Source organism: Propithecus coquereli, unplaced genomic scaffold (assembly GCF_000956105.1).
Source record: "Propithecus coquereli isolate 6110/MARCELLA unplaced genomic scaffold, Pcoq_1.0 Scaffold422, whole genome shotgun sequence".
Classification (NCBI taxonomy): domain Eukaryota; kingdom Metazoa; phylum Chordata; class Mammalia; order Primates; family Indriidae; genus Propithecus; species Propithecus coquereli.
Window position 1 is genome coordinate 1,883,681 of NW_012149975.1, and position 11,589 is coordinate 1,895,269.

Below are 11,589 nucleotides of genomic sequence, written 5' to 3' on the forward strand. Positions count from 1 at the left end.
ATTTAAAAATTTTAATTCTTAACTATAAGCCTAAAAGTTCTCTATGATTACCTACTCCCACTATATGTATTGTTCTGCAACTTGCTTTTTCACTCCACTCTGTCTTGGAGATCTATCCATGTCAGAACATAAAAATTTACCTTATTTCTCTTAATTGCTACTATTATATAATATGGCCATATTATAGGTTTATGTAAACATTTCAGTATTGAAGGACATTTAAATTATCTCCTGATTTTTGTTTTTATGAGCCTGTTACAGGGATTATCCTTGTAAAAATGCCATGTTGTGAGCCTGTGCAAATGTTTCTCTATAGTAGACGCCAAAACAGTATTCCAGTGATGCTGACAATTGGTTCCTACAATGGACATTAGTCATTTACTTTTTTTCTCTTTCACTAGTTAACAAGTTCCTCAAGGTAATGGATTGCGTTTGTGTGTTCTCAGACCTACACAGAGCCTGGCATATAATATGTGCTTAATAAACATTTGTTAAATGAATAGGTCTGACTGCTCTTATTGAAACAAGGCTTCTTCCCCACTGCTCAAAAATCTTCTTTACCTCTCTTTTTCAGTGTGGCCTTAATCCAATTATCATAATAGTCCTTACGCAGTGGCCCACTGAACCTTGAGCCATGTTTCTCTACATCTGTTGCTTGAGGGAGAACTGTTACAGCCATTCGAACATGCTTTTGAAGGTGTCACCATCCTGAAATGATTATTTATTCACTTGTATTCATAGACCAATGTACTTCTCATTTCCTATACCCAGCCTCTTTGTGAACCTCTTTGACAGCCTTACTTTCATCTCTGCCCTTCATGTAAGGTAGTAGAAGAGCGATGTGATTGCTAGTATTCTAATTATTTTAAATAATTCTTTGTTCCTTGTCTGTAAAATGAAGATGATGTGTATCACATAGCTCCCCACTAGACATATAGTAAGAAATAGAACATGCTCTTAGACTTACAGATAACAGTGGTATAGGTATTGTATGAGGCAACTGTGGAAAGGGAGATCTCTTCATTAGTCCACAGGTGTGTGTGCACATGTGCCCCACCCAACTCATTACACTCTGCCTGTTAGGTCAAGGACTGTATCTCATTCTGCCTCAATCTCCTCTACCTAGCACCCATGTCTGGCTATATGTGTGTTGAATCAATGTACTGGATCTCGTAATAGTAGTTAAACAGATATGGCCAATATTTCATTTGCATAACTATGTTAAGCTCTATAATATTGTTAATATTTCAATCAGTGACCCAATGCATTTAGCGAGTGCCTAGTTTGTGTCAGTCACTACGCTAGATGCTGTTTATAGAATAGTGAACAAGACAGATACTGTCCCTAACATCACGAAAATTTCAGTCTAGCCATCTCACAGCAGTGAGTTTTGCTAGGGGCAGTGATAGTGAGGCTCTTTCTTCTGCTCCACTGGAACACAAGAATCTTTCAATCACTCTCTACCCAAGGACAGACTTTACTGTTATGTCTTCCAACAGACCCTACTGACGAAATGGACACCTCTCAGGTGGGGTTCTGCCAAAAGGAAGAAAAGTCATTCTCTGGAAATGTTAGAGATACAGAATATATTCCTTTGGGAATGCAAATCTCAGTTTTTCCTCCCACAAAACCATATTGTTTATACATGCCATTTTGCCATCTTTCTTCAGTGTCCTTTACTAATTTCCATGTTTCATTCAGAAATTCAATACCCTTCTGTTGCCTATCAAAATCGGCTCCTCATTGTTTAACATCACATGCTACATTTATTCCCATAACTTGGGTTTCCTTTGCTTGTGCTATGCCCTCAGCCTGTTATCCTTTGTTAATTCTTGCCAAACTGATTTTTCAAGGTTGTGCTCCAATCCTACTTCCTCAATGCTACTCTGACCCTCTACCTTCTCTTTCACCTTTGAGCCCAATTTATGAGCAATTGCCAGCAATCTGTTCCAGGATTTCTGGTATTCTCTTCCCAATCGGACTGTAATTTCATGTCTTTTATCCTCTACACTGTGAGGCACAGAGAAAATGATCAATTTAGATATTTACTAATATACAGCAGTATTATTTCAATGCCATTTGTGAACAGACAAATGTGTGAGAGATGCCTGAGTTAAACAAATTATGTTAAGCATGTGTTTTGTAAGATTTTATTTCATTCAATATTCAACCAACATTTCTGGATCACCTCTATGTGCCAGGAACTATGTGAGATTCTGGTGGTTTTAGAGATGAATAAAAATGGCCCCTTGTCCTCAAGAATTTCATGATATGATTAGATAACATGGAGGTTAGCAAGTGAATACAGTACTGTATGATAATTGCTAATGAAGATATGTCATATATATCTCATGGCAGTAGAGGAAGACTGGCCTCAATCTATTAATATCTGAGTGTGGTCAGGGAAGGCTTCACAGAGAAAGTCAGGCTTGAGATGACTTTTGAAGGAATCATATAATGGAATCCATATTTGGCTTATTGAAGACATTGCATCCCACCTCTTGTGAGATTTCTGACCAATGTAGATAATGTATCAACTCCAATATGATGAGAGAAATCTGCCTTCATTTTGGAGATGTCTAGGCACCTCTTAGGCCTTTTAGTGCCTTCAATGGAAGAAAACACTGAGCAACCAGAAAGAGTTTTTGCATTTACAGAATCTGAGCAACCTGGCACTTCTTGACAGAACAAGGCCCTTTGGATTTGGTGCCAGTTTAATGTAATAGTTATTTGAAGTCTACAAAGTACATTTATAAAAACAAAGTGGCAGGTTGACTACAGTGTATTCAGCATCTAAAGTTCCCATTATTTGGCTAAACTTCATTACCCTTGTGAAACATCTATAATGCTAAATAATCCTAATCATTCCTTTGTCTAAGAATAAGTGCAATTACTGACTATATAGGGTAAAGGAAATTAAATTGGCTTAGAAAGCTTCCACATGCCACCTCCAAGCTGAAAGAATACAAAACTCTATTAAATTCTTAACTTATGTCTTGGCTATACACATTTCAGTATTCTACAATATGTATGTTAATATGTGGAGAAACTGTTTAATTTATAACAGATGCATAGTTAGAAGCAGTACTAAGCAACATTTTGGAGTGTAGTCACAGGGGCAGGAAGGCCTGAGTTCACACTTCCAAACCTTTGGAGACTAACACTCTACCTACTCTGGAGGCAGTTCATTGTCTGTTGATGTCAGAAATTGGCTATTGGGTTCCCAGAAGCAGTAGGACAATTAAGAGAATCCAAGGAGAATCTCCAATTTTGGCTGGACTTGTGGGAGAGCAGGTGGTTGGGAATAATTAAGGTCTGATTCCTGGTGGCTTCTTACCAACATAATTAGATGCCTTCAACCACTAATGAACCTGACACTCATGTTGGGCTATTTAAATCATCCAAGAAAGCCTTGGCCACAAAGATGTGTCTTGCATCACATTTGGCAAAAACCTGCTGGGCTCTCTGTGCCCAGAACTCTCCAGTCTTCACAACTGAGGGCATTTTTAATCATCCGCAAGTTCATCCTAGTCCTAGATTATGGGACCAGTCCTATTTAGATAGTAGGAATTTGGGGTACCCCAGGGCAGTCGTTTAGCATCCTAGGCATTATATTTGATCAAAATTTGACCTTGCCTGTAAGTCAAACAATTTAGATTTTCTTTTGTTCTTGTGACAGAGATCTGTATTTGGACACCAGTCCTTGTAACTGAGTTTCTGTGTTAGACACATTGCCTTGAATCCTTGAGCCTGGATCCCAGCCTTATTCTTTCTCTAGCCCTCTTAGAAATTGGAGCTCTGTCCCTAACTTTAGTACTCTCTGCTAATAGGTACCAGAAAAGCAGTTGCTGGATATCTAATGTTGCATCTCATTTATCTGCCAGACTAATCATTGTCTTCTTACTTGTGGGTGATCTTCACGCTGACCTTCTATGTCAACCAGCTGACAGTCATTTTTTAGTTTCAGTGTCAGAAGAATTTCTCCCAAAGCCACTTCTTAAATCTTGGGTCCCTGTGCTTTCCCCTCTTTTTTTTTTTTTTTTTTTTATGCCTCGGCCCACAGGCACTTTATCTTGGCCTCTTAGTAGCTATCGCCACCAGAGTTATCTCTTGGGATTCTTCACTCTCTCAAAGACTGGCTAGGAAATGAGACAGTCTTACCTATTGAACTCAAAGATAAGTCCACAGGCCCAGTTCTTTTTAAGTATTTTACCTCTAATGGGAAAACAAAAGGGGGAAGTTATAAAGGAAAACATTTCTTATAGTCCATTTCTTATAGACCTTTTGTAATTCCTAACAAACTTGTTGGTGTGGTGCATTTATTTACACCCCTTTCTTTTATTTGTCCCCGCTTTTTTCACCATATTTCTAACTCCTCCTCCCATGTTCGGTTCAAAAGTATTTTGCTTTTGTGAAAATCCCTTATCGTAGAGCAGAAACATGGTTTTCCTTGTTTAAAATTACATTCCCAGTGCCTGTAAATAGTTTCTAGCATATTAATAGGCACTCAAAAATTGGTGAATTCATGAATAAACAAATGAACACACAAACTTCCCTAGGACAAGGGAAAAATGATCTGAGAGCTTGTGGAAGATCATGCAGGGCATCATAGGCATGGTAAAGAGTTTGAGAGTTTGGATTTTATTTTAAATTCAGTAGGAAGACACCAGAGGATTTTAAGTAGGAGATGAAGTGATCTGATTTGCATTTACAGAATAACTTGCTATTCTGTGTATAGCAAGAGTATTGCAAAAGTAGAAGCTGAGAGAGCCGAAAGGAGACTGGTGCAATATTCTAGGTGAGAGACGATGGTCACGTGTGACCAATAGTGTGATAGCAATGTAATAGCAATGAAGATGGAGAGAAGTAGATGGATTTGAGAGCTATTCCAACTCAGTTCTAAGATTTGATAAAATATTACTGCTGGTTAAATAGAAGGACAATTGATTCAATTAAAATAAATAAGCACATAATTAAAATTTTAGTTGCTAATACATAATAACTGTGAGATAACTATGTGCTGAGGAAATGACCTATATAAAAGCATTTGGCACATAGTAGGTACTTAAGTAAAAAGTGTCATAGGTGCCTTAAAATTTAATTTAGAGAGTGAATAGTTGACTTGTTATTATGGGATATTTTGAAAGACCATAAATAAAACAAAATTATTTCTGGGAACATTTCAAAGTAATGGATACATTCCAAATCATGAAAATAACTGCAAACTCATTTCTAGCCCAGGCATCCTTCTGCATGGTTGTCTTCTAAAGGATAAGCACACACACAAGAAATCATTAAAATCAATTCTGATCATGTATGCATGCTGTAGCAGGTGCACTAAGGTCTTTGCCCATTTGTAATTCTGTCCTTTGGTATTTAAAGAGTAATACAAGCTTTTGCCTCTGGCATTGAGACATTACTCATTCATTAGACCTGGGCAAACTGGCTCGTTTATATAAGGATGGATCCAAGTGTTGGCTTAGTCCTGAAGGCTAACCACTATCACACTAGGCAATGAGATTCTCAGAGTTTGCAGTTTTAAAGACTACTGTAATAATTGGTTATCATAGGAAACCACACAGCATTCCTGGGACAAAAATATTTAGATTATCCAGATTATGGAGCAAGTCTATGGTCAGACTAGGATTGGCATTTCTCTAGTGATGTTTGGGGGACCATTTAGCTGCAGTACATGGTTTGTGTCAAGGATTATTAGGAGAGAAAGCTGGCAAAGTAGGGTAAGGGCTAAATCAGTGAAAGCTTTTTAGCCTTAACTAATGAGTTTGGACTTAATCCTGATTGCAGCAGGGAGCCACTTGAAAGTTTTAAGTAGGGGATTTTGAACTTGCCTTTCTTTCCACTTCCTGAGTATAGGATTTCACTTTACTTATTGTGAGCATGACGAAGGCAAAGTTCCTTAGTGGGTCTTTTATAGCTTAGCTTTGGTGGCTGCTTAATAAATATTTTTTTCTTATCAAGCTTCATCTCTGCATTAAATTTGGTGGTCATTTACTGAATGTCTACCATGTGAAAAGCACTGAACTAGGCTTTTGTTTGTTCTTTAGTAGAGATCTCGAGTATGAATCCTTAGGCAGTAGAAATCCTGAAAAATGTTTCTTGATTAGGGATTCGTACCTTTAAATGCTCAAATTTAGTTTTTTCTCTGTGGTTTTCTCTCTTATCTGTGGTTCAAATGATTAAACCTAGGCTGCTAGATCCTTCCCATGACTCTACAGCCACCCCTGCCATCAAGCAGTATCATTCCCTTTGCCAGGTCACTATTGCCTCTAGGATCAAGTCCAAATGCTTTAGCTTGGCTTCCTAGCCTCTTCACAAATCTGGCTTCAACCAGGCTTTCAGTCTTGTTTATTCTACCCCTGAACTCTCCTCCGCCCCATGTGTCCCACCTCCAACTTCCCCTAGGTACACTATCCAGGCTACAGAGCAAGCTTGACTTTGTAATCATGACTTTCTCTTAGTATATCATGCTCTTTCAATGTTTCTGTGGTTTTGCATTACAATTGATGAGGATGTGTCAAATCCCTAAAATATCTTGGGACTGAAAAACATTTTGTGTTGAACCAAATTACAAACTCCTTTTGTTAAAAATGTATGAATTATTTCCATGGAGAGACCATGTATAATTTGTCTCTATCTTTCTTCTTCCATCTAGGGCCTAGCTAAATGGTTGGCAGACAGGAAGGAAGTGGCCAATATAATTCAGGTGAATGAATGTGTGTGCAGAGAATTCAAACTGATTTTTGTATAGTCCAAGCCAAGCAGAATCAGGATAATGAGTTTGCTAGAGGCCATGGGGTGAAGTGCAGTAGGCAGTGAAAGGGGGAGTGTGTGGGGGAGAGTCTGCAAGCCAATGGGCAGAATTTTTGATTATCTACTGTTTTAGATCATTTGCCTCACTGCTTCACTCCATTGGTGTGTATAATTGAGAGCAAGGAATGGATCTTCTGGTTAATTGGCTTTTCTGATTAACCAGTAGTTGACTGGAGAGTTTTCTGCTTTTGAGAAAGCTCTCCCTAAAATATATGAAATACTATATTTTTAGTGCAATATAATGCCCCCCAATCTCTTTATGATTCAGGAATCATAAAGAACATTCTTTCATAATAGACTGGAAAGACAATAATTGGCAAATATTTGTCAAACATATATTAGTCCATACTTAGCACAAAGCCCTGTAGAAGATACAAAATGAATAATACCTGTGGAATAGATAGGAACCAGCTGAGTGCTCTGGGAAATAGAATAAATGCTGGAAATTGAAGAATGCTTGAGGCTTAGGTCATGGAGAAGGGAAGGGACAGAGATATATTCCAAGTTGTGCAAAACATAATGAGTGACACAGCAAGGCATGAAGAGCAGATTGCACTCAGGGATTCAAGAGCATAAACTGTAACTATAAAATGGAGATATAAGCGGGTTGAATGCATTAGAGGAGAGCTAGTGCAGTAGGAGACAAAGCTAGACAGTTTGGCAGGGGTTTAATTTTGGATGGCCTCAAATGCCAGGCTAAGAAAAATGGGCTTTATTTTGCAGGCAACTGAGAGCTGGGAAAGGACTCAATTAGATCCTTGGTTTAAGAGGATCACTCTGATCTAAGTATGAGTGACATGTTTGAAGAGCGAGAGAGAGACTGGAGACAGAGGAGCCAAATATAAGACTATTTCAATAACTCAGTCATTCATAGATTCATTAATTCATTGAACAAGTATTGAATGAGTATGCATTTAAGCAAGGCACTGTTCTGGCCTGGAGGAGAAATGGCAATTTGAAGGAAGGCTAAGCCTCAAAGAGTGAGTGGAAAGTTGGGAAAACTGAAGAGAGAAATCAAGGACAGGGATAGAATTTGAATGTTATAAAGGTATAAATTGGGTCAATTCCAGATTTCATCTTGAATCATGTTGAAAGTTTGATTGGGATGGAGGAATAAGAGTGGGATTCTTCCTCTGGGATATTGATGGTATAAGGGTCAGGTAATGGTTTGGGGATAATGGGCAAAACTTCCTTTCAGACCCTGTACCCTCAGAGAGTATAGAAAGACTATAGGATGTACCCTAAAGCATAGGGCAAATAGGACTTACTTCCCACTGGGAAAAAACCCCACTGGGACTCTGAGAGAGGCTTGACTTATACTGGCGACTACATTCTATTAATAGTTGTCTTTAACTGGCTGCCAGAAAGGGAAGGATTTTGTACATCTGTATGTACTTGTGGAAGAATCATCAGGCACAGTCTCAGGGTGAGGTTTGACATGGTGGAGCTGAACTAAGGAGAAGGGAAGTGTTAACTGGTTTAGATTCACAGATGCCAAATTTACAGAATCCAGTTATTAGATTTCAGGGGTGATGTAAAGGGAAGGGTAACTTTGAGAATGTTAATATCATTAACTAGGTAAGTCTTTCTACATATTTGTGTCTCTTTTGTCTCTTCTACCAAATGAAATAGATGAAATAGATCAACTCTGTGATAGGTAAAATAATGGTTCCCCAAAGATGTCCATGTCCTAATCCCCAGAATGTATAAATATGTTATATTACATAGAAAGAAAAGATTAAGGTTGCAGATGGAATGCATGCTGCTAATCACATAATCTTAAAGAGATTATCCTGGATTATGTGGGTGTTCCCAATGTCATCACAAGGGTCCTTAAATAGGGAAAAGGGAGGCAGAAGAGGCAGAATCAAAGAGATGGCTTCATTAGAAAGATTTGACCTCCCATTGCTGGCTTTGAAGATAGAAGGAGACCACAAAAAAAGGACATGCAGGTGGCCTCTAGAAGATGGAAAAGACAAGGAAATGGTTTCTCCTTTAGAGCTTACAGAAAGGAATACAGCCCTGCTGACACCCTGGTTTTAGCCCACCAAGATCCACTTTGGACTTCTGCCCTCCAGTACTGTGAGATAACACACTTGTGTTGTCGTAAGTCACTAAGCTTGCAATAATTCATTGCAGCACCAAAAGGAAACTATTACAAACCCAATCACCTAATTTCTTCAAATATTGATTAATGTAAAAGTTCTTACAGAGATGCACATTTTAATCATGTATTGCTATAAAAATATCTGAGCCCTATTCCAAGTAATTTGGATGCTTTAGAGCTAAGGTAGGGTCCCGCTAACTTACTTCTTAAAGCTGATTTTAACGCGTTCCTCCTTTTGAAAATTACTGTAATCACTCCCCAAATGTCTGCCCACATGAGAAGAGCCAAATAACAGAGTCATTCAGTTACAGCTGTGGAAATCAAGGTGAAAAAGAACGAGACTGAAAGGTGGACTATGAAGCCTTCAAGTTGTAACCTAGTTTTTATTGCTCAGTTTTTAGAAACCTACAAGAGAATCCCTTTAGTAGAAGCTGCCTACCTGCTATGATCATTAAACAACCTTTCAGAAAGTTTTTGGTAGTATGTAATTACAAAAAATCTTTTCCTCCTTGTCTTTTCATAAAATAAATTATTAATATATTGTCTTGCTTTATAGTACCTTTAGGGTAAGACATATTAAAAAAATTATGGGAGCATCATTTGTATGTATTCTCAGCCTTGGAACCCCCCTAAAATCATTGGAAGATTATTATTCAAAGAAGTATTAACCAGCATAGAGTTCTGTGAAGTCGCTTGCTTGAACGTCTTTTAGTCCATATATCCAATACCCTTGGGTTGTCATTAATATTACATTCTTCTCAAGTCAATCCCCTAATACATTTTTTCTTTAGTGATGTCCAGTTTTAGAACTTGTTTCCATCAATCAGTTCCTACTTCCTCTTTAGATGTTTTTTCACATTAAGACTTCTTGGCAGCTAGACATTTTCAGGATACTGTAAAGATATTTAGATGTCTTTATTGCATAATTTCCCTTTTAAGTGAGTGAAATAGAGAAGTGGGGCAGGAAGGGTGGAAAAAAAGGCAAGGAGAGGTTCTGAGGTAATCCTATCAGACCTCCTTTTGATTCAAGTCCAGGAGCACAAGGCTTAGTTGCCCTTCAATGCAGAAATCAATCAGTCAGTCAGCCTATGACCTCTCTAGATCCTCAGTTGGACAGCTGGCAGAGCCTTAGGGGCAGGACAATGAGGAATGAAACCTTTGGATTGAGGGAATTAAATAGGATTCCTTGTGAAGACAGAAGACAAGGCTGAGTACATAAGAGCTTTGCTGAAAATGAGGGATAACTGCAGTGATTAAACACTTGTTTTAGCTCATTACCACAGGGGAGTGACAGTCCCAGTGGCAGCATATAAAGCAGGGAAAGTAGACCAAGTTATAGCAACAGGGAAGCAGGCCTTCTGTATGCCAGCACCAAAGGAGCTTCTGTCATCACAATCTGCCTGTGACATGTAAGTGAGGTCACTTTACATGAATAATGCATGTTGGCTAAGAGGGAGGAAAACAAGCTTTCACATCCAGCTGGGGCCTGAGGTTTTGCATTATATTAAAATATATTAGGGGAGAATGGCTTCCCTATACTTCCATGAAATTGCTGCTACCAGTGGCTCTCCTAGTCTCTGCTTTGTTCAACTTCCTGTTTAATAGACAGAGCCCTCCCTGACTTAGCCCAGATATGCCAATCCTATATTTATAGTCTATTAGTAAGCTATAGGTTATCAGGCCAGAGCTCTGGACTGCTGATGTCATTGTTCTGACACTAGCTAGTGATATGATCAGGCAGATCATTTAATCTCTTGGTGAATGGGTATGAAGATACCTAATCCTCTAGTGCCTGACAGACATATCAAGGGTCAAATGAGATGTTAATGACCATGAAAGCTCTTTAAAAATATATAAACCCATACATGTGCAACATAAGCAAGGTGTGATAGTTATCATTGATAAGGCCTCCTCATCTGGACTAGGTCTGTCTCAGACTAAGAACACAATGGACCTTCCAAATTAATGGACAATATCATGGATAAATGGTTTACATACAGAAGCACAGAAACAGGGCAGTATTGTCAGCACTTGTAAATTATCACCCTATCAAGCATCAATGGCTAACCCTTACTGTTGTTTTATGTATTTGCAGGCTTGTTGTGGTGCTTCATGTAGCTAGAAACAAAATCTTAGGTTTTGGATGATGACTGAGTAATTGCAGCTCTTCTCAATGAGTACCACTTTCCCAGTAATAGTGTGTTCTTAAAATAAAATAAAAAAAAAAGTGGGCAAGGGGAAGGACTTCTTTTCCTGGACAGGATGGAATAAGAGGGACCAGATTGGCCCTGCAACCTGAAAGAACCAAGCAATGGGAAAAATAAATGAAATAGTTGTTTACAAGATACTGGATATCAGGCAAAAAAGACAGTGATCCCTAAGACAACTGAGGTGTGGCCGCGCGTGGTGGCTCATGCCTATAATCCTAGCACTCTGGGAGGCCAAGGCCAGTGGATTGTTTGAGCTCAGAAGCTGGAGACCAGCCTGAGCAAGAGTGAGACCCTCTCTCTAACTAAAAGTAGAAGGAAATTAGCTGGACAACTAAAAATATATAGAAAAAATTAGCCAGGCATGGTGGTGCATGCCTGTAGTCCCAGCTACTTGGGAGGCTGAGGCAGAAGGATTGCTTGAGCTCAGGAGTTTGAGGTTGC